This window comes from Canis aureus, chromosome 31 (genome assembly GCF_053574225.1).
Source record: "Canis aureus isolate CA01 chromosome 31, VMU_Caureus_v.1.0, whole genome shotgun sequence".
NCBI classification, from domain to species: Eukaryota; Metazoa; Chordata; class Mammalia; order Carnivora; family Canidae; genus Canis; species Canis aureus.
In genome coordinates this window covers 44121849-44137497 of record NC_135641.1, presented here as the reverse complement: position 1 = coordinate 44137497, position 15649 = coordinate 44121849, and the positions used below count along the sequence as shown (strand labels likewise).

General features: G+C 37.0%; 1 protein-coding gene and 1 long non-coding RNA gene across 8 annotated transcripts in view; one reads left to right on the top strand and one right to left on the bottom strand.

Annotated features, from left to right (window-relative positions):
• NAALADL2 (N-acetylated alpha-linked acidic dipeptidase like 2) overlaps positions 1-15649 on the bottom strand; it is a 1263364-nt gene that overhangs the window by 159829 nt on the left and 1087886 nt on the right. The window lies entirely within an intron of this gene.
• The window catches only part of LOC144302732 (uncharacterized), a 46107-nt gene continuing 45517 nt past the window's right edge, over positions 15060-15649 (top strand). For both annotated transcript variants that reach the window (XR_013369759.1, XR_013369760.1), the window contains exon 1: positions 15060-15638. This is a non-coding gene — a long non-coding RNA (uncharacterized LOC144302732). The remainder of the gene's footprint in view (positions 15639-15649) is intronic.

Genomic DNA, 15649 nt, shown 5'->3' with positions numbered 1-15649 from the left:
AAAGGATTGTCTCATTTTGCATTCAAGGGGTATGCCAAAGTCTGTGGAAGCATGAAGGAGAAAGAAACACTGGGGAAGAAAAAGAAAAGCAGAACAAAAATACTTCTTATGTCTGCACTGCGGGTTCTTCGTCTCGTTATAAAATGGATTTTCCTTTCAATAAATAAAGCATCGGACAGGGGACACATTTTGCAGATAAACTCCCTCCTTGTAATCAATTATATACTCTGGAATTAAAAAAAAATAAATATAGAAAATGTAGATTTAGGGAAAAATGGAAATAATAGAAAAATGGAACTAATATATTTTATTTAAGAGATTAAGGAGAAAAAAAAAGATTTTAATAAAAAATATAAATTAACCATAGCCCACAATCTGAAGTTGTAAGGTATTATCTTCCATAAATGAAAAGTAAAACAAACAACAATAAAAAACAAAAAAAGACAAAACAGAATGAATTATCTGTTGGGCGTGCCATATAAGAGACTGCACATTCTGGTAGCCCTGGGAATCCAGAGACAGGATTCTCCCCCAGGCTTTGCCACCAACGTGGTGACCTTAGGCAAATCCCTAACATTACTGCTCTCCAGTCTCCTATTAATGTGGGACATCTGGCTTCCTTTAAATTCTAAATTTCTCAGACTTTGGCTTCTGTACTTTCCCCCCTCGCATATGACCTGTTCTTCAGACTCTATTGTTTCTCAACCCAGGCTGCACATTAAAATTACCATGAGAACTGTTTAAACTCACGGATGCCTTGGCTCCAGCCAGTGCAATTAAATTCCAATCATAAGATTGACCTTAAAAGATGACCTTTTAACAAAATCCCTTTTATTGGGAATCAACCTTTTCTCCCTTTTCGAGGTCTGATTGAAAAGAGAGGCATCATCACAGGCTCTTAAGAGCAGAGAGTTTATAACAAATTTGAACTACATGGTAACTGTTATCTCGTTTTATTCTTTTTTTTAAAGATTTATTTATTTATTTGTGATAGATACAGAGTGTTACCTCGTTTTATAACCTTTCAGACAATTTTTCCTTACACTTGGAAGTAATACGTAATAAAAACCAGTAGACATATGGAACCCCTATCCTGCCTTTATTTCTATAGGCTCCGTTGTCTTCACCAAGGAAATAGAGATGGAGTTCTATTTGGTGTGTATATGTGAATCTATCAAGGAGCACGCAAACGTGATTCCGTCTCAAATTGTGAGTGGAAAAAGTTTTCAACAACAGCAGAAACACTAACAGAGCAGAGGAAAAAGAAGTATGATTATAAATTAAATACCTACTATTACCACGCATGTAAAATATCAAGAAAACATCCGAGAAAAATGTAACAAGATTTAACAAATGATATGTGATGACTGATGACTTTAAAATACTATTATTTTAGTAATGCTTCTCATTTTTTTCAACAGTGTGCATGCATTATTTTTTTAAAAAAAATAAAAACACCTGAATTGGGAAAAAAAGAAAAAAAGCCTATGTTTCTGTAGAAGTCTCATCTGGAAAACATTTGGCTTAAAGCCAGAATTCTCCTATGCTCATGAAAAAGTCCAACTTCACAATACACCTGCTTCCTCTCCTCTGTGCAGTTCTTTTTATATTCACTGAGTGAGCTGCAATTGAAAAGCTTTTGTGGTCTTCTTCTCTTTTCTCTCCAATTGGTATGGCATGAAAGACATTTCAAAAAAAAAAAAAAAAAAAAGGACAACATAAACAACTCAACTGCTTGTTAAATTTTATGTTAAGGATATGCACTGACCCAGCAAAATCACCACAGACAGCCAGACATGCTGCTGAAATTTAAGCATCCCTGCCCATCTACTTGTTTACAGAGAAAGCAGGTAGTGACCTGAAATCGCTCCGCTCTTCTTCCCCGACGCTTCAGCTAGAGAAACGAAACCAGGAGAAAGGACTGGAAGTATGCTAGGTTTTCCTTATGCGATTCTATTGGTCTCAAGAAGAGTCAAATTGGAGGGGCATTAAGGACAAACTTAACACAGTCCACTCATGTAGCTGAATGCGGAGCTGGGACTCCAACACAGGAGAGGCCAGACCTGTCGTGTTGCCTCCTGTTGCCCAACCAGGAAGAGCTCTTGGTGAACATCCAGTGGTTTCAGGGGGAAGGTGATATGAAATGTTATTCCTCAAATACCGCGAATATGTCCTTTGGTATTCCCATTTGCCCTCAGTTCTTTTTGACATCCTCGGCAGCAAACGTGAGTTCGTGTGAGCAAGAAGACACGTTGCAGAGACTCTGGCCCTGCTCGAACATCAGAAAAGGGAAACCAACAGTCCCCTGTCCTCCACACATTAGGATTTCTCCTTCCAGTGCCTTTGCTTTTCTTGCAAGCAAACCTCACCAAATTCCTAGTTCTAGTACCTGCTTCTAACCACGGTGCTGGGGCATGAAGTGTTCATTTGTATTCTGGGGAGTCCTTTGTCAGATTTAAATCCTTTGGCACGTAAGAAAGAAATAGCTCAACACCCTTTGGAGCTGCAAGGCTCTTTTTGTTTTGGTTTGGTTTGGTTTTTTGTTTTGTTTCTCTCCAGTCCTCTCCCTCTCTCCCTTCGGGATGCAGAACACATAGTGACAACATGAGGACCAGTTGATAAAACTTGCCTAGGGGGATCAGCTGGTAAGGTTCCAGGCTTGCAGCATGTGATCCTGGGCTTAAGCACTCTTCCTTGCTGGCCTTGTGAGGACAAAATCTTCCTTTGGGTTCTCTCTCACCAAGAGATACAAAGCTACGGGGCAACAGCACTCTGAAGAGAATAATGCCTTTATTCACTCTGAGGAAATGCTCCAGTGACTTGCTTTGTAATTCAATAATTTATTATAAAACAGAGATAACAACATAGGCTGCAATTTATTGTTTCACGGCATCAAAAATAGAAGGCTATGGTATAAGATTATAATTAAATGTGGGTGAAGATGCTCAGGTTGAAAAACAAGCAGGTATGTATCTTAGGCGTTTTTAGGCTGAGGAACAAGTGAGGGTTGGAGAAAGGAGTCTGGGCAAGGAGAGATCAGACCTATGCTAAGAATCGAGAAGGCAGCCAACGAGCGTGTCTTTTGCCTTCCCCTCCAAATTCAGATCACCTTTCCTCTGACCAACCCAGTTGCCGTAACAAAGGCCTTGGCCTGCGTGACACATACACACATGACATGATTTCACCTAAAAAACTTTCCCTACTTCCTGCTGATGCACTCAGTTTCTCTTCAATGGGAATATCATTTTTCCCATCCATGGCTAGGAAAAAAAAAAAGGCTTATAAAACAAAGGCAGCTTTGAGCATATACATGAACTTAAAAAAATTATACTCACAGACTATTTATAGAGTAGCATGAATGAGTGATGTCAGATACCTGAGCAGAGCTCAGAAGACATGAAAGGGTCTTCCCTAGATGAGGAAGGAGCAAAATCAAAGGATCTGGTGGTGCTGAAGTCACAGGTAGGTAACTGGCATCTCATCTCTGCCAATTCTGATTAAAAGGTAGAGACTAGATAACATGGAAGGGAAATATCAGACAAACCAAAAATGAGGAACATTTTACTTAAAATAGTGGGGTGGAGGGAAACAAAAGTTGAGTATTTCAAAAACTTCAATATCTAAAAGAATAAAAAAAGGAAATTACAGTTAGCTACCACCTTGCAACCAGTTGGATGGCTGGTTGAAAGAAAAAAAATAGGGGATCCCTGGGTGGCTCAGCAGTTTAGCGCCTGCCGTTGACCCAGGGCCTAATCCTGGAGTCCCAGGATTGAGTCCCACGTCGGGCTCCCTGCATGGAGCCTGCTTCTCCCTCTGCCTGTGTCTCTGCCTCTCTCTCCAACAATTGCATGTCTAGGTATATATCCAAGGGAAGTGAGAGTGGGATCTTGAAGGGATACACTGGTGTTCATAGCAGCATTATTCAGAATAGTTAAAACATAGAAACGATCCAAGTGTCCACAGATGGATGGATGAAAAAACAAAATGTGGTAGATGCACACAATAGAATATTATTAACAAGGCAGGAAATTCTGGCACATGCAACAGCATGAACCCTGAGGACGTTATGCCAAGTGAAATAAGCCAAATGCAAAAAGACAAACACTATAGGATTCCCACTTAGAGGCGGTTCCCAGGGCAGTCAGAATTAGAGAGGCAGAATGGTGGCTGCCAGGTGCCCGAAGAGACGGAAGGATGAGGAGTTACTGTTCATCGGGAATAGAATTTCAGTTTTAAAAGGTGGAAAAGTTAGGGAGGTGAATGTTGGAGATGATCGGTCACACAACAATACGAATCCATTTACTATCCTTGACCTGCAAACTTAGAAATGGTTAAGATGTAAACTTTACGTTGTGTGTATTTTACCACAATAAGAAAAATGAAAAAAAAATAAAAAAGACAAAGACTATGTAAATGTTCCAGATTAATGAGACTGAAAAGCAGAATAACAAAATGCACCTCCGATTGTAGACTGGTTCTTGTACTGGAGAAAAATAAAGTCTATAAACCGTACTATTGGGCCAACTACCATATGAACAGTAGACTAGATATGATTTTATTAATTGATTCTATTAGAATTTTATTAATGATCAATTTACTGAAGTTGATACTGCATTGAGCTATGTAAGGGTACTTCTGCTTTAGGGAAATGCACAAAGACATGTTTTTGAAAGATTGTTTATTTGAGAGAGAGAGAGAGAGAGAATGGGGGGCAGGAGCGACGGGGGAGAGAATCTCGAGCAGACTCCACACTGAGCTCTGAGTCCGATGCCAGGCTCCATCCCACGATCCTGAAATTGCGACCCTGAGATCACGACCTGAGCTGAAACTCAGAGCCGGATGCTCACCGGACTGTGCCACCGAGGCGCCTCCGGAATAACACATTTAAGGCAAGAGGACATGGTGTCCATAGCTGACTCTGAAATATCTTTGATTATATCCATGTATATAGGTACATACTATTTCTATCTCTATCTATATCTTAATATCTGTCTACTCATCCAGGCATCCAGAGAGAGAGAACAAACGATTGCGAAATGGGGAAAATATTAGCCATATGCAATTCTGGGTAAAAGGCTTATAAAATTTTGTATTCTTATTTGTATTATTCTATTGTTAGTCTCTAAACTTTTCTGTAAGCTTGAAATTGTTCCCAAATAAAATGTTTAAAAAAAGACTTAAGGCCCAGATTCTGCATATGGAATCTGAGACCCTTCAAATTTGGCCACAGCCTGTCTCCCCAGCCTCTTTCCAGTTCCCTTAACACGGTGCTGAAACTTTCTGAATCACAGCATGGATTTTCGTTCAAGCCCTGAAACTTTGCCATGCTTCTGCATAATAAGTATTTACTGATCTAATAAAGTCTAGATCGATTATCATGCCCAGGCTTCCCCATCAGAATTAAATGCTCACTATTGCCTCTATTAGGATGTAGATACAGATATACACACTAGTACCATATTTATAAGTGCACAGTATGGCCATTGCCTATATTACATCCATATTATAGTTTACTCAAAGTTTCAAATCAATGAATGATTAATAGTTAATCATTGATCAATCATAATTGTTAATCATTAACTAATTAATGTTAAGTGACTATGGTTCCATAAAAGACTCATATAGAAATGGATATAAGTATATAACTCATGTATTTTAAACCAGATAATGCTTCTCTGCCTTGACTTTTATTTTTCCACGTACTCTCTCCTTTCCATGTACTCTAACTATTGTCAATAGTTACTATGTAGAGATAAGGAGCCTTCTAAATCTGTATTTTCTGAAGATATGCTTATAGGCTATGAGAATTGAGAAAAGTATATATATATATATCACATATATATTAATAAAGTTCAGGTCAATATGAATACACACTAACATATATGTCTACATATATGTGTGTGTGTTCAAAGAGAGAGAGAGAGAGAGAAAGACAGAGAGAAAGAGAGAGAAGTTCCAAGAAACAGGGTTTAATTTTGTCAAAGCAGAAATTGTATTTCTGTAATTACTTTTGGTACAGACTCTACAGCATAGCTATGGCTATATATCTTCGCTGAATGTCTGTTTTATAGCTAAAGATATTACAAAACCACAATGAAAGTCAATGATCTGATTTTTAGTTTTGGTGTTTGGTGTTTCTGGAAGATATTGAATTTATGTGTTAAGGTATTAAACCCTCTGTTTATCCATGGCCCAGCTACCATGTAGTATATAGCCATTTTATCAAATAACTTCAATTTCTACCCAGAACAATAAATATCTCTCTGGATAAGCATGATTCATCCACTGTGTTCAATCTATTCAAGGTATTTTAACAGTAAAAAAAGAAAAAATCTAAAATGCCAGATTTTGACAGCCTTCATGTCAGTTTTTTGCTGTGAACTTACAACATGCCCCAAATCACCAGATATTCTGTGCTCCCGACACATGCATTACATTCAATCACTCTATCAATATCAAGTGGGACTTCTCATATTGTGTCCAACATCACAGAGCTAAAAATACAACTAATAATAATAAAATTTTACTATGTGGTATAAGAAAGCATTGAAGAAAAGCATTTATTTGGCCAGGTACATAAATAAGACTTTAGAAATAATTTCTGAATGTACGTATTTTACATTTCTGACATTAAATAATATTCCATTAATTATTTCAATTTTTATCATTTTAAAACATAGTTACATAAACTTTAATAAGAATACTAAAATGTGTTTCCAAAGTAAGCATCAGGTACCTTAAAAAAATAAATCAATAAAGAATTATTAGATGGCATTTTTAAGGTGTGAAATGAAAATGCTGTCCTTCAGTTTAGCCATATGCCTAAATTTGTCCTTCCTGAGAGGGGAAAGAAAGAACAAACAACTCTTTGTTAGACACAGATTTCTCTGTATCATAATTAGAAATGCAGATGGGAAGTTTAAATTAGGCAATGGCTGACAGGAGGAAAGACATTTGCTTTATAACTGTTGGGAGTGATTTCAAGTTCAAATCCTTTGAAATGAAACAAGGTCCATTTGTCACAGAATGTAATACAGTGGCACATGGTCGGGTTAGTTGGCTCCAGTTTGGTTAAGACTCAAATGCATCTGTGGGACAAAAGGCACTTGAAGTACAGACACTGGTAAGGGATGTTCAGCAAAAAATGAATTCATCTTCAGTTTCCAAAAGCTAACATACGACAGCTTTCCAAATCTCTCCAAGAACTCATCTAATACTTCTCTGTGATCGTTTTTACCTTTAAAAGAGGAAACATCTGCTATGCAATGAGATGTGATTCTTTTACAATTTAAGGTGATATATATGTATGTACATTACACACACACACACACACACACACGTACATATATTCCATTATTTTAGATTTCCCTAAACTTCTTTTTTATAGCCAAGGATGTACAGCTGAGGATCTTATAAGTAATTTCTCAAAATAATTAGAAATATTGGTGTTAATCCTTGAAATTATGCCTAGCATGATCTAAATTTGCAGCATTTCAAACCGCAGTTATGATTATTTTATTTTATTTTATTTTATTTTATTTATTTTATTTTATTTTATTTTATTTTATTATTTTTTTGATTTTTATTTTATTACCTGGTATTTATTTTTACTGAAATTAAATTTTAGGAACTAAGGAAGAGAAGCCATGTCCTGCTCTCACACGGCTGATATGGGCCTAAGATTTGCACCCATAGAACAATTACATAATAGTGTTTAAACTAAAAGATACTTTGAATGATTCATGTGTATTAAATGAAGACAACAATCTTAAACCATCTGCATGATAATGTTGATTTGTACATAGAGTGATGAATACTATCATCGTAGTAAAGATACCGATTTTGTCAGATGAAGCCTAAACTACCGAAGAAACATTGTCAGTGAGCAAAACTACTATGTTCCGTCTCATTAACTGGAAGAAGAGTGTATTCTAAGACCTACCTTCCTAGGTTTCCTTGTCTTGCATGATGGTGGTCCCGGGAATCTTCTCAACTCCTGGTTTTGCTCCATCAGTGACAAGATAATATATACGAATCAGACAAATCTCGAGTACTAGCTTTGCTAGAAAGGTGTCCATTTGAAAGGTGTCCAATGAGAAAACAGTTCACTCTTCTCTAGTTTTTCAGTCCTGCTTTGCTGCTCCACAGAATCATTTCTCCTCTCTCAGTCACCGAATTCACTGCCTTCTCTTCTTCCATTCTCCTCCCCCCCCACCCCCCATCCCTTTCTTCTTTGTAGTTCTGGTACTTTGTTGGCTCATACACCATCAGAGTAGTAAATAATGAGTTTTATTTTTATTTATTTATTTATTTTTAAATAATTAGCTTTATTAACTCCCCATATAAGCTTCTGGTTTTACTTATCGTGATGGTTTCATCTGTTTTTCTGAATTATATGCTAATAGTATTTATTAATTCATAAATTTAAATGATGTATTAACATTGTGTATTTCAAGATAGATTTAGCTCTCCAACAGCCATCAAATTACCATCCCTTACCCCAAACACAGTTTTATAAACACTGTTCTTAGTTCTTGCGTATTTTTAAAATTTAAAAATACTTAAATCTCTATTTTTAGTCCCATTACCTTTTAATTGTACCTCGATTTCTCCCCATATAGAATTAATATATTAGTGCCTCTATGCTTCTTTAATCTCCAAATATGCAACATTTGAGACTTTTAGCAAGATTCTTATTATTTACATTGCACTGTAGTGTCATAATTATTTATATGAGGCTTTATTTCAAAAGTCGATAACCGATAAATGATATATATAACAATTTAACTACGTAAATATCATTCACTATTGAGGCCAGCAGGCTGTAACAATTACATATATTCCTGACCAGTAAAATGTAATCCCATTCCACTCAAAAATACTATTCATGTAAATTTTCCTTTCTTACTTATTGATCAAAATCAAGAGACAACCCAGTCAACTTCATATTTTAGTCTGGCTTTAGCTTTGGTTTTGTTTTTTTTCCTCCTCTGCTGAATTCTCTGATCGTTGGGTTTTCCCCCCACCTCCTTACTGAGTGAAGAAACATTTTCTGTCTCCAAATATTCCAAATATGTGCCAGCTCATTACTTGTTCTATCCATTGTTTGAATTCCATCCCATTCTTAAGCTCCACTGATTTCATATTCTGTCTTAAATGAGAAGTTTCATATTTCAATTATAACTCTCATATGAATTTTGGAACACTTGCTTGGATCTTTGTGCCCCTTCCAGATGCCTGTCCCTCTGCTTCTTTTCAGACCATTGGTGTTTTGGATAGCTATGTAGTGATACAGCTTCACTCCTAATTCTTCTATTCAGTACTCTTTTGTGTAAGAGTATTTCTTGTGTTCCATATCATATTTTTTCCCTTGCTTTTCTCCTCATTTTGTGGCATCTTAAAGAAATTTTCTGAGAATACATACATGAGAAGTAAGCGTTGTGAGCCCATGCAATAAAGAGGTCCTGATTCTGTTTGCACAACTGATTGACTGAGAGAGTGGGCTTAGAATTGTAGGTTTAAAATAACTTTCTCTAAAAACTCAAAAGGCATTTTGCCATTTTCTGGTACTATCCTAACTTGCTGATGAGAATTCTGACACTAGTCTGATTCTCATTCCTTTGGAGACATTGGCTTTGTATTACTTAGGCATTTGTTTTTGATCTTTGGAAGCTTTGGGGTTATGTTTCCTGTTAGAATAATGTAGCATTTAAAGAATAATTGATTAGAATGAAATCACTAGAGAAGGCCAGCCTTACATGTTTTTAAGACAAGACAATAACTAACAATGTGAAGTTGCCGATGTCCCTAAAGGTCTGCATGCTCTTCCAGGACTGGCCCAATGTGTTATATAAAAACATGCTCTTCCAGGACTGGCTTAACACATTATATACGCCCATGACTAGGTCATTTAGTTGGGATAAGCACAGATATTTTAAAAAGCTCATGTAAATATACATATTAAGGATAATAGGTTAATTCACCAGGCATGTGTTGAGTGTCCAAGCCAGCGCATTAAGCCCTGGAGATGTACTGATACTGAGAATAAACACAAGATCTCAGGATGAGAGAGCCAGACACCTGAGAAACCTGGAGACAGAAGAGGAAGCTACAGGACTTGAGTCAAAGTCCAGCTCTAGGAATGGGGTATACAGAGGAGGTATAAGGTGGATGTTATGGGAATAAACTCTGAAATCAGGCTGCCTGGCTTCCGATCCCTCCTTAATACTTACAGGGCCATAAAAAGCTACCTAAACGTTCTAAGAAACAAATGGATTTAAATATAACAAGGCATTTGACATAATGCTTGGTACACCGTAGCTACTCTGTAAATGTTAGCCGTTATTATTATTATTGCCATTTAGTAATTGTGCAGCCTTGGCTGGGAGACTGAAACTCTGATCTTTCACACTGTCATGGGGACAATGGAATTAATGATTCCTGTGCGACAGGATTTTAAATGAGCATACCATATATAAAATTATAAATGCTTGTTATCATAGAGCATCTACACGCCAGTGTAAATTCATTAGCAGTAATTTTTATAGCCCATGTTTCAGAAACACTTGTAGAGTAGTGCGAGGCTTGCTAACACGTTATCACTATCGATACCACACCATTAAGGGGTGTAACAAAGATGTTCCTCCAAGGCAGTAAGTAACACCTGCACTCAGGGCCTTCATGATGTTGGATAAAACGATCCAAACAATCAATTTAACCTCAAATGTGTTTCAACTTGTAAAACACTGAGTCATTAACCTTAACAATGTCAGTGAGCTCTTACTACCAAACTCAACTAAATGAGTGTCTGGGGGAATATTTAAGAGTACAATTCATGTAGAGTAATGTGCTAAAAGCATCACCGAAGCCTGTTAGAGGGAATAACCCTGGAGTGAGCTGTGAAGGATTAAGTCACTTGAAATAGTGAGATGCAAGCTTCTCAGAATGGCACACGGCTACTGCAGTGGGACTTGTGCTGAAACATCTGAAGATCTGTGGGGTCAGGGAAACCCATCCTTTGAGATTTATTAGTTGTCCCATATCTGTCACTTAACAGGAATATGACCTCTGTCTCAGTCTCTCTGTCTATAAGGTCAAAATAATCCCGACCTAAAGAGTACAGCACAGGGAATTACAGGAGACAAGAGAAAGTCCTCGAAATATATAGAAAATGAAACAAATCAAGGTATTACTATGATTACCATTAGGACAATGGAATGACCTTAACCAGTTTTTACATTTCTACATACTGCCTCTCATTTTAAACCTTTAATGCTTCTCATTTTAGCCCTTTAGGAATTAAGCAGCATAAAAAAAAAAAAAAAGAAAGAGAAGAAAAGAGAAGAAGAGAAGAGAAGAGAAGAGAAGAAAAGAAGAAAAGAAAAAAAAGAAAAGAAAAGAAGAAAAGAAACGAAACGAAACGAAACAAAAAGAAAAAAGAAAGAAAAGAAAAGAAAGAAAAGAAAAGAAAGAAAAGAAAGAAGAAAAGAAAAGAAAAGAAAAAAAGAGAAAAGAAAAGAAAAAAAGAAAAGAAAGAAAAGAAAAGAAAAGAAAAGAAAAGAAAAGAAAAGAAAAGAAAAGAAAAGAAAAGAGAAGAGAAGAATCTTGAGTCTATTTCTGGGCTCAACCATGGGGTTAGAGGAAAAAGTCCTCCCTGGTCACAATCCTCATAATTTCGTAAAATAGACAACAATCTTTCCACTCTACTGTATGCCACTTCCTATGTCCATATTTTATTCTTACATTTAATCTGTCTCTTTTGCAAAGTTTTGATAATTTGTAAAATGTTTACTCACCAAGAGAATGCAAGTAATGAGGCTTGATGGCTTTGTATAGACATTAACTATTTTGTTAGGCCCCTCATTATTTTGCACAATGGCTGGAAAATATCTAATATACATGTACACATATATTCAGACATATTTACATGCACATACATGTACATTTACATGTACATATATAGAGAACAACGTTCATGTTTTTATAAAGAATATGGCTCTTCAGAGAAGATATTAGAAAAGCCTGTCAGCGAGACGCTAACCCCAGCCCAAGTTTACTGCACACTTACACGTCAGAAACTGTGCAAAGCTCTCTCTCTGTAAATGTAGATATTGATATTCATGTAATCCAGTGTTCCTCACCAGGGGGATTTTGCCTTCCAGGGAGCTTTTAGTGGTACCTGGAGACAATTTGGGTTGTCACAACTGGGGGAAGGGGGCGCCACACTGGCATCTAGAGTCCTTGCTAAGCATCCTTCAGAACACAGGGCAGCCGCTCACAACAAAGAATTATCTGGCACAGGGTCGTAGTGTTGAGGTTGAGAAGCCCTGACCTCATACTCCAGGTAATCACGATGCAGGTATCATCAAAACTCTCAGTCTGTAGATGAGGAGATTACAGTTGAAAGGAGTTAACTTGTGAAAGGTTGCAGGTCCGTGAGAAGCAAGGACGGGCAATCAAGAACAGCCGCCCTTTAATCCACAAACTCACTCCCACTAACAGGTCTTAACAGCAGTCCATACTTCAGCTAGAATCTGGTATATCCTCGCACTGCTGACTGGGTATGAGATTTCACAAGGGAACAGGTGAACCCAACCTTGTGTGTCTGCAGTAGGTTATTTCTTTCTCCCACACACTGATGGAGTGAAGGAGCCAAACGAGAGGGGAAATGACTGAATTGTTGGTAAGTAAACACTCACTCTATTCAAAGTTCAAGCATGTCATACCCTTTGCTTTCATAGAGATAGGAAACTTGCTTTGAGAAGTGCTAATGAGACTTGAAAGTTACCTTCAAGAAGTTATGCATATTTCAAAAGAAATAAAAGTCATTATGCATTCTCTCTAAAGAGGATACAATCTCAAACTGTCAAAACCCTAAACTCTTCTACATATATTACATATAAATGCCATCTTTTAAAAACCTCCTTCCATTTTTTCTTCTAAATTAGCTTAGTGGGCCATGGTATTTACAGTATCTTGGTCTGGCCTGTGAATAATGTGACAGGTAATTTCTTCACTTCTCCTTGCCCGTAGTTAAGTTTGACTGAAGATATGGAAAACAACTTTTATGACTTAGGTGGTAAAAATAAATGTTCTGTAAGCCGTACAGAGCTAGGTTCTGGACAGCTAGCATAAAATATTGCATACTGAATTTATATCTGCCAATAAATAATTAAAAAAAAAACCTAGGGACATTTTATACTAATGTATGCTAAAATATTTTCCCAAAACAAATTGATAATGTTGGTAATAATCTCAACGTACCTGTCATGTTACTGGAGAGCAGGCTTCTCAACATCAAAAAAGCACTCCACTTGGATATGCTCAAACGATGAATTGCAAATAAATGACATTCGTAACTGGGCAGCACTAATTTTAAGGATTAATTCTTTATGGTAAAGAGAATGGCAACATTCAAAGAATGTCATGGTAATAATAGTCTATTCCTATCTCTGCAATGGATAAGGACGTGCCTTCTGCAAGAGCCTATGGTTGCAAACAACATGGAAATTCTAAGATAGTATAATTTAGCTTCGTTTAGTTTATAATGATTATGATTAAATCTAAACTATTATAAGCAAACCACCATCTGGAACCACAGCAAATCAAGATTCTATTTTCTATGATGACCAATCATGGAAAGCTTATTCAGATTTCCACTTTGCAATATTGTATAGTAATGTGATTAGATAATCATGCAGACCAATGAACCCAGCTAACTGGAACATAAACAAATGTACCATGTGTCACTTGGAAATACTTAAGTACTTTATCAGGGCCTCCTGACCCACACTGCTGAAGTCATTTTAAAAGAACAAGAATGAAATCTAACAGCAAGTGTTCTAAATCTATACAAAAGATATATGAAGGGGGAGGAGGAGGATTGGAAAAAAGTAGACATTTATATGTCGTTTGCAAGTTCAAATGAACACTTCAGGAATAGAAGACTAGGAACATAGTCAAGAACATATAAATCAATTAAAAAACAAAACAAAACAAAACCACAATCCCCTGCGATCCACGTTAATCAAATATGGTACCGATTGTTGGGATTTTTGTCTCCTAAAGAGATGCTGAAGTCTTAACCCCCAATATCTTTGAAAGTGATCGAATTGTTATAGGGTCACTGAAGATTATTAGGCTGAAATGAGGTCATTAGAGTGGTTCTTGATCCAATATGACTGTGTCTATATTAAAAGGGAAAATCTGGACACAGAGAGAGACAGGGACAGGTCAAATGCCATGTGAGTTTTGGAATTATGCTGCTACAAGCCAAAGAATGCCAAAGATTTCCAGCAAATCATTAGAAGTTAGGAGAGAGATATGGACCGCAGTCTTCTTCATTGTCCTCAGAAAGAACCAGCCCTGCCAACTGATACTTTGATCTTGATTGACAGGCTCTAGGGAGTGAGACCACGCATTTTTGTTGTTTGAACCACCCAGTACTTGTAGTGACTTTGTTATGATAACCCCAATAAATGAATACATTGTTTAAATAGGGATTAATGTAATTCAGAGTACCGTTTCATGGTTCTACCCCCTTGGTACAAAGATGGTGAGGACAAAACTTACAGACTCCGCCAGCATATACACTATTAGGAGAAAAAAAGAAAACAATGAACTTCAAGGCATTGCCCTATTAGATGTCATAAGAAGGATAAAGACAATTGTTGTGTTGAAGGGAAAGATTATGTTATTTCTAAGACTATTAAAAATTGTTCACTGGGAAATGTGGAAGGTTGCTGAGCCAGGGAAAGGGAAGACGGGCATAATCAGCTTTGGGAAGCTGGCCATTTTGTGTTTTTTTTTTTTTTTTTTTTCTCTTTGGTAAATCAGGTTTTGTTTTACTGGAAGGAACAGAAGAAGTTGTAACATAATGTTATATAAGAAATATATATATATTCAGATGGTTAAATATACTTCTATAGATATGTTTGATCTTTATCCACAGTTCCTGAAAATGCTTCAGAGCCATGAAGGTGAAACAAGGGTCTGGTTACTAATGAAAGTGAGGTTTGGACCCCACCCAAGGTGGGGGTTGGGTCCCAGGAGGACCCATCATATAATCAGAGGGTTAGAACTTTTAGTCCCAACCTTCACCCTCACCTTTGGTCTCTAAACATTTTGCAAGACAAAAGTGGTACCTGAAAAGTCTACTGAATATTTTAAAGTCCAGATGTGAGGGCATAAGGAATGGTCAGAATTAGGCCACCGCCGCTAAAGATTCAACGACAGCAACGAGATGCATTATAAGAAAAAATATATTGAACTCAGCAATAGAGTGACTGGCAAAAATAGGAGTTAGAGGAATTGGTGAGGGGATTAAGAAGAAAACAGTCAACAATAGTTTCAAGAATTAGAGCTTGGGTGGATGAGCTTATGTTCTGGGTAAGTGATGTCATCACATGTCTAGATTCTGAGTTAAGAGGACATTGTGATACACAGATACCGTTCTAAAGGAATTCCGCCAGTAGCCAATCCATGGCTGATTCCAGAAATGGACTCTAAACATTACCATAGAAGCCATCATGGTGCTAATCGATCTCTTTGACCTCTGGAGAGGCACGGAATTTGTAGACTTGGAAGACCTGCCGTTCTCTGATGAAATTTCTCTCCCTCTGATTTGTCTCACAGGTATGGTCTCAGTTTT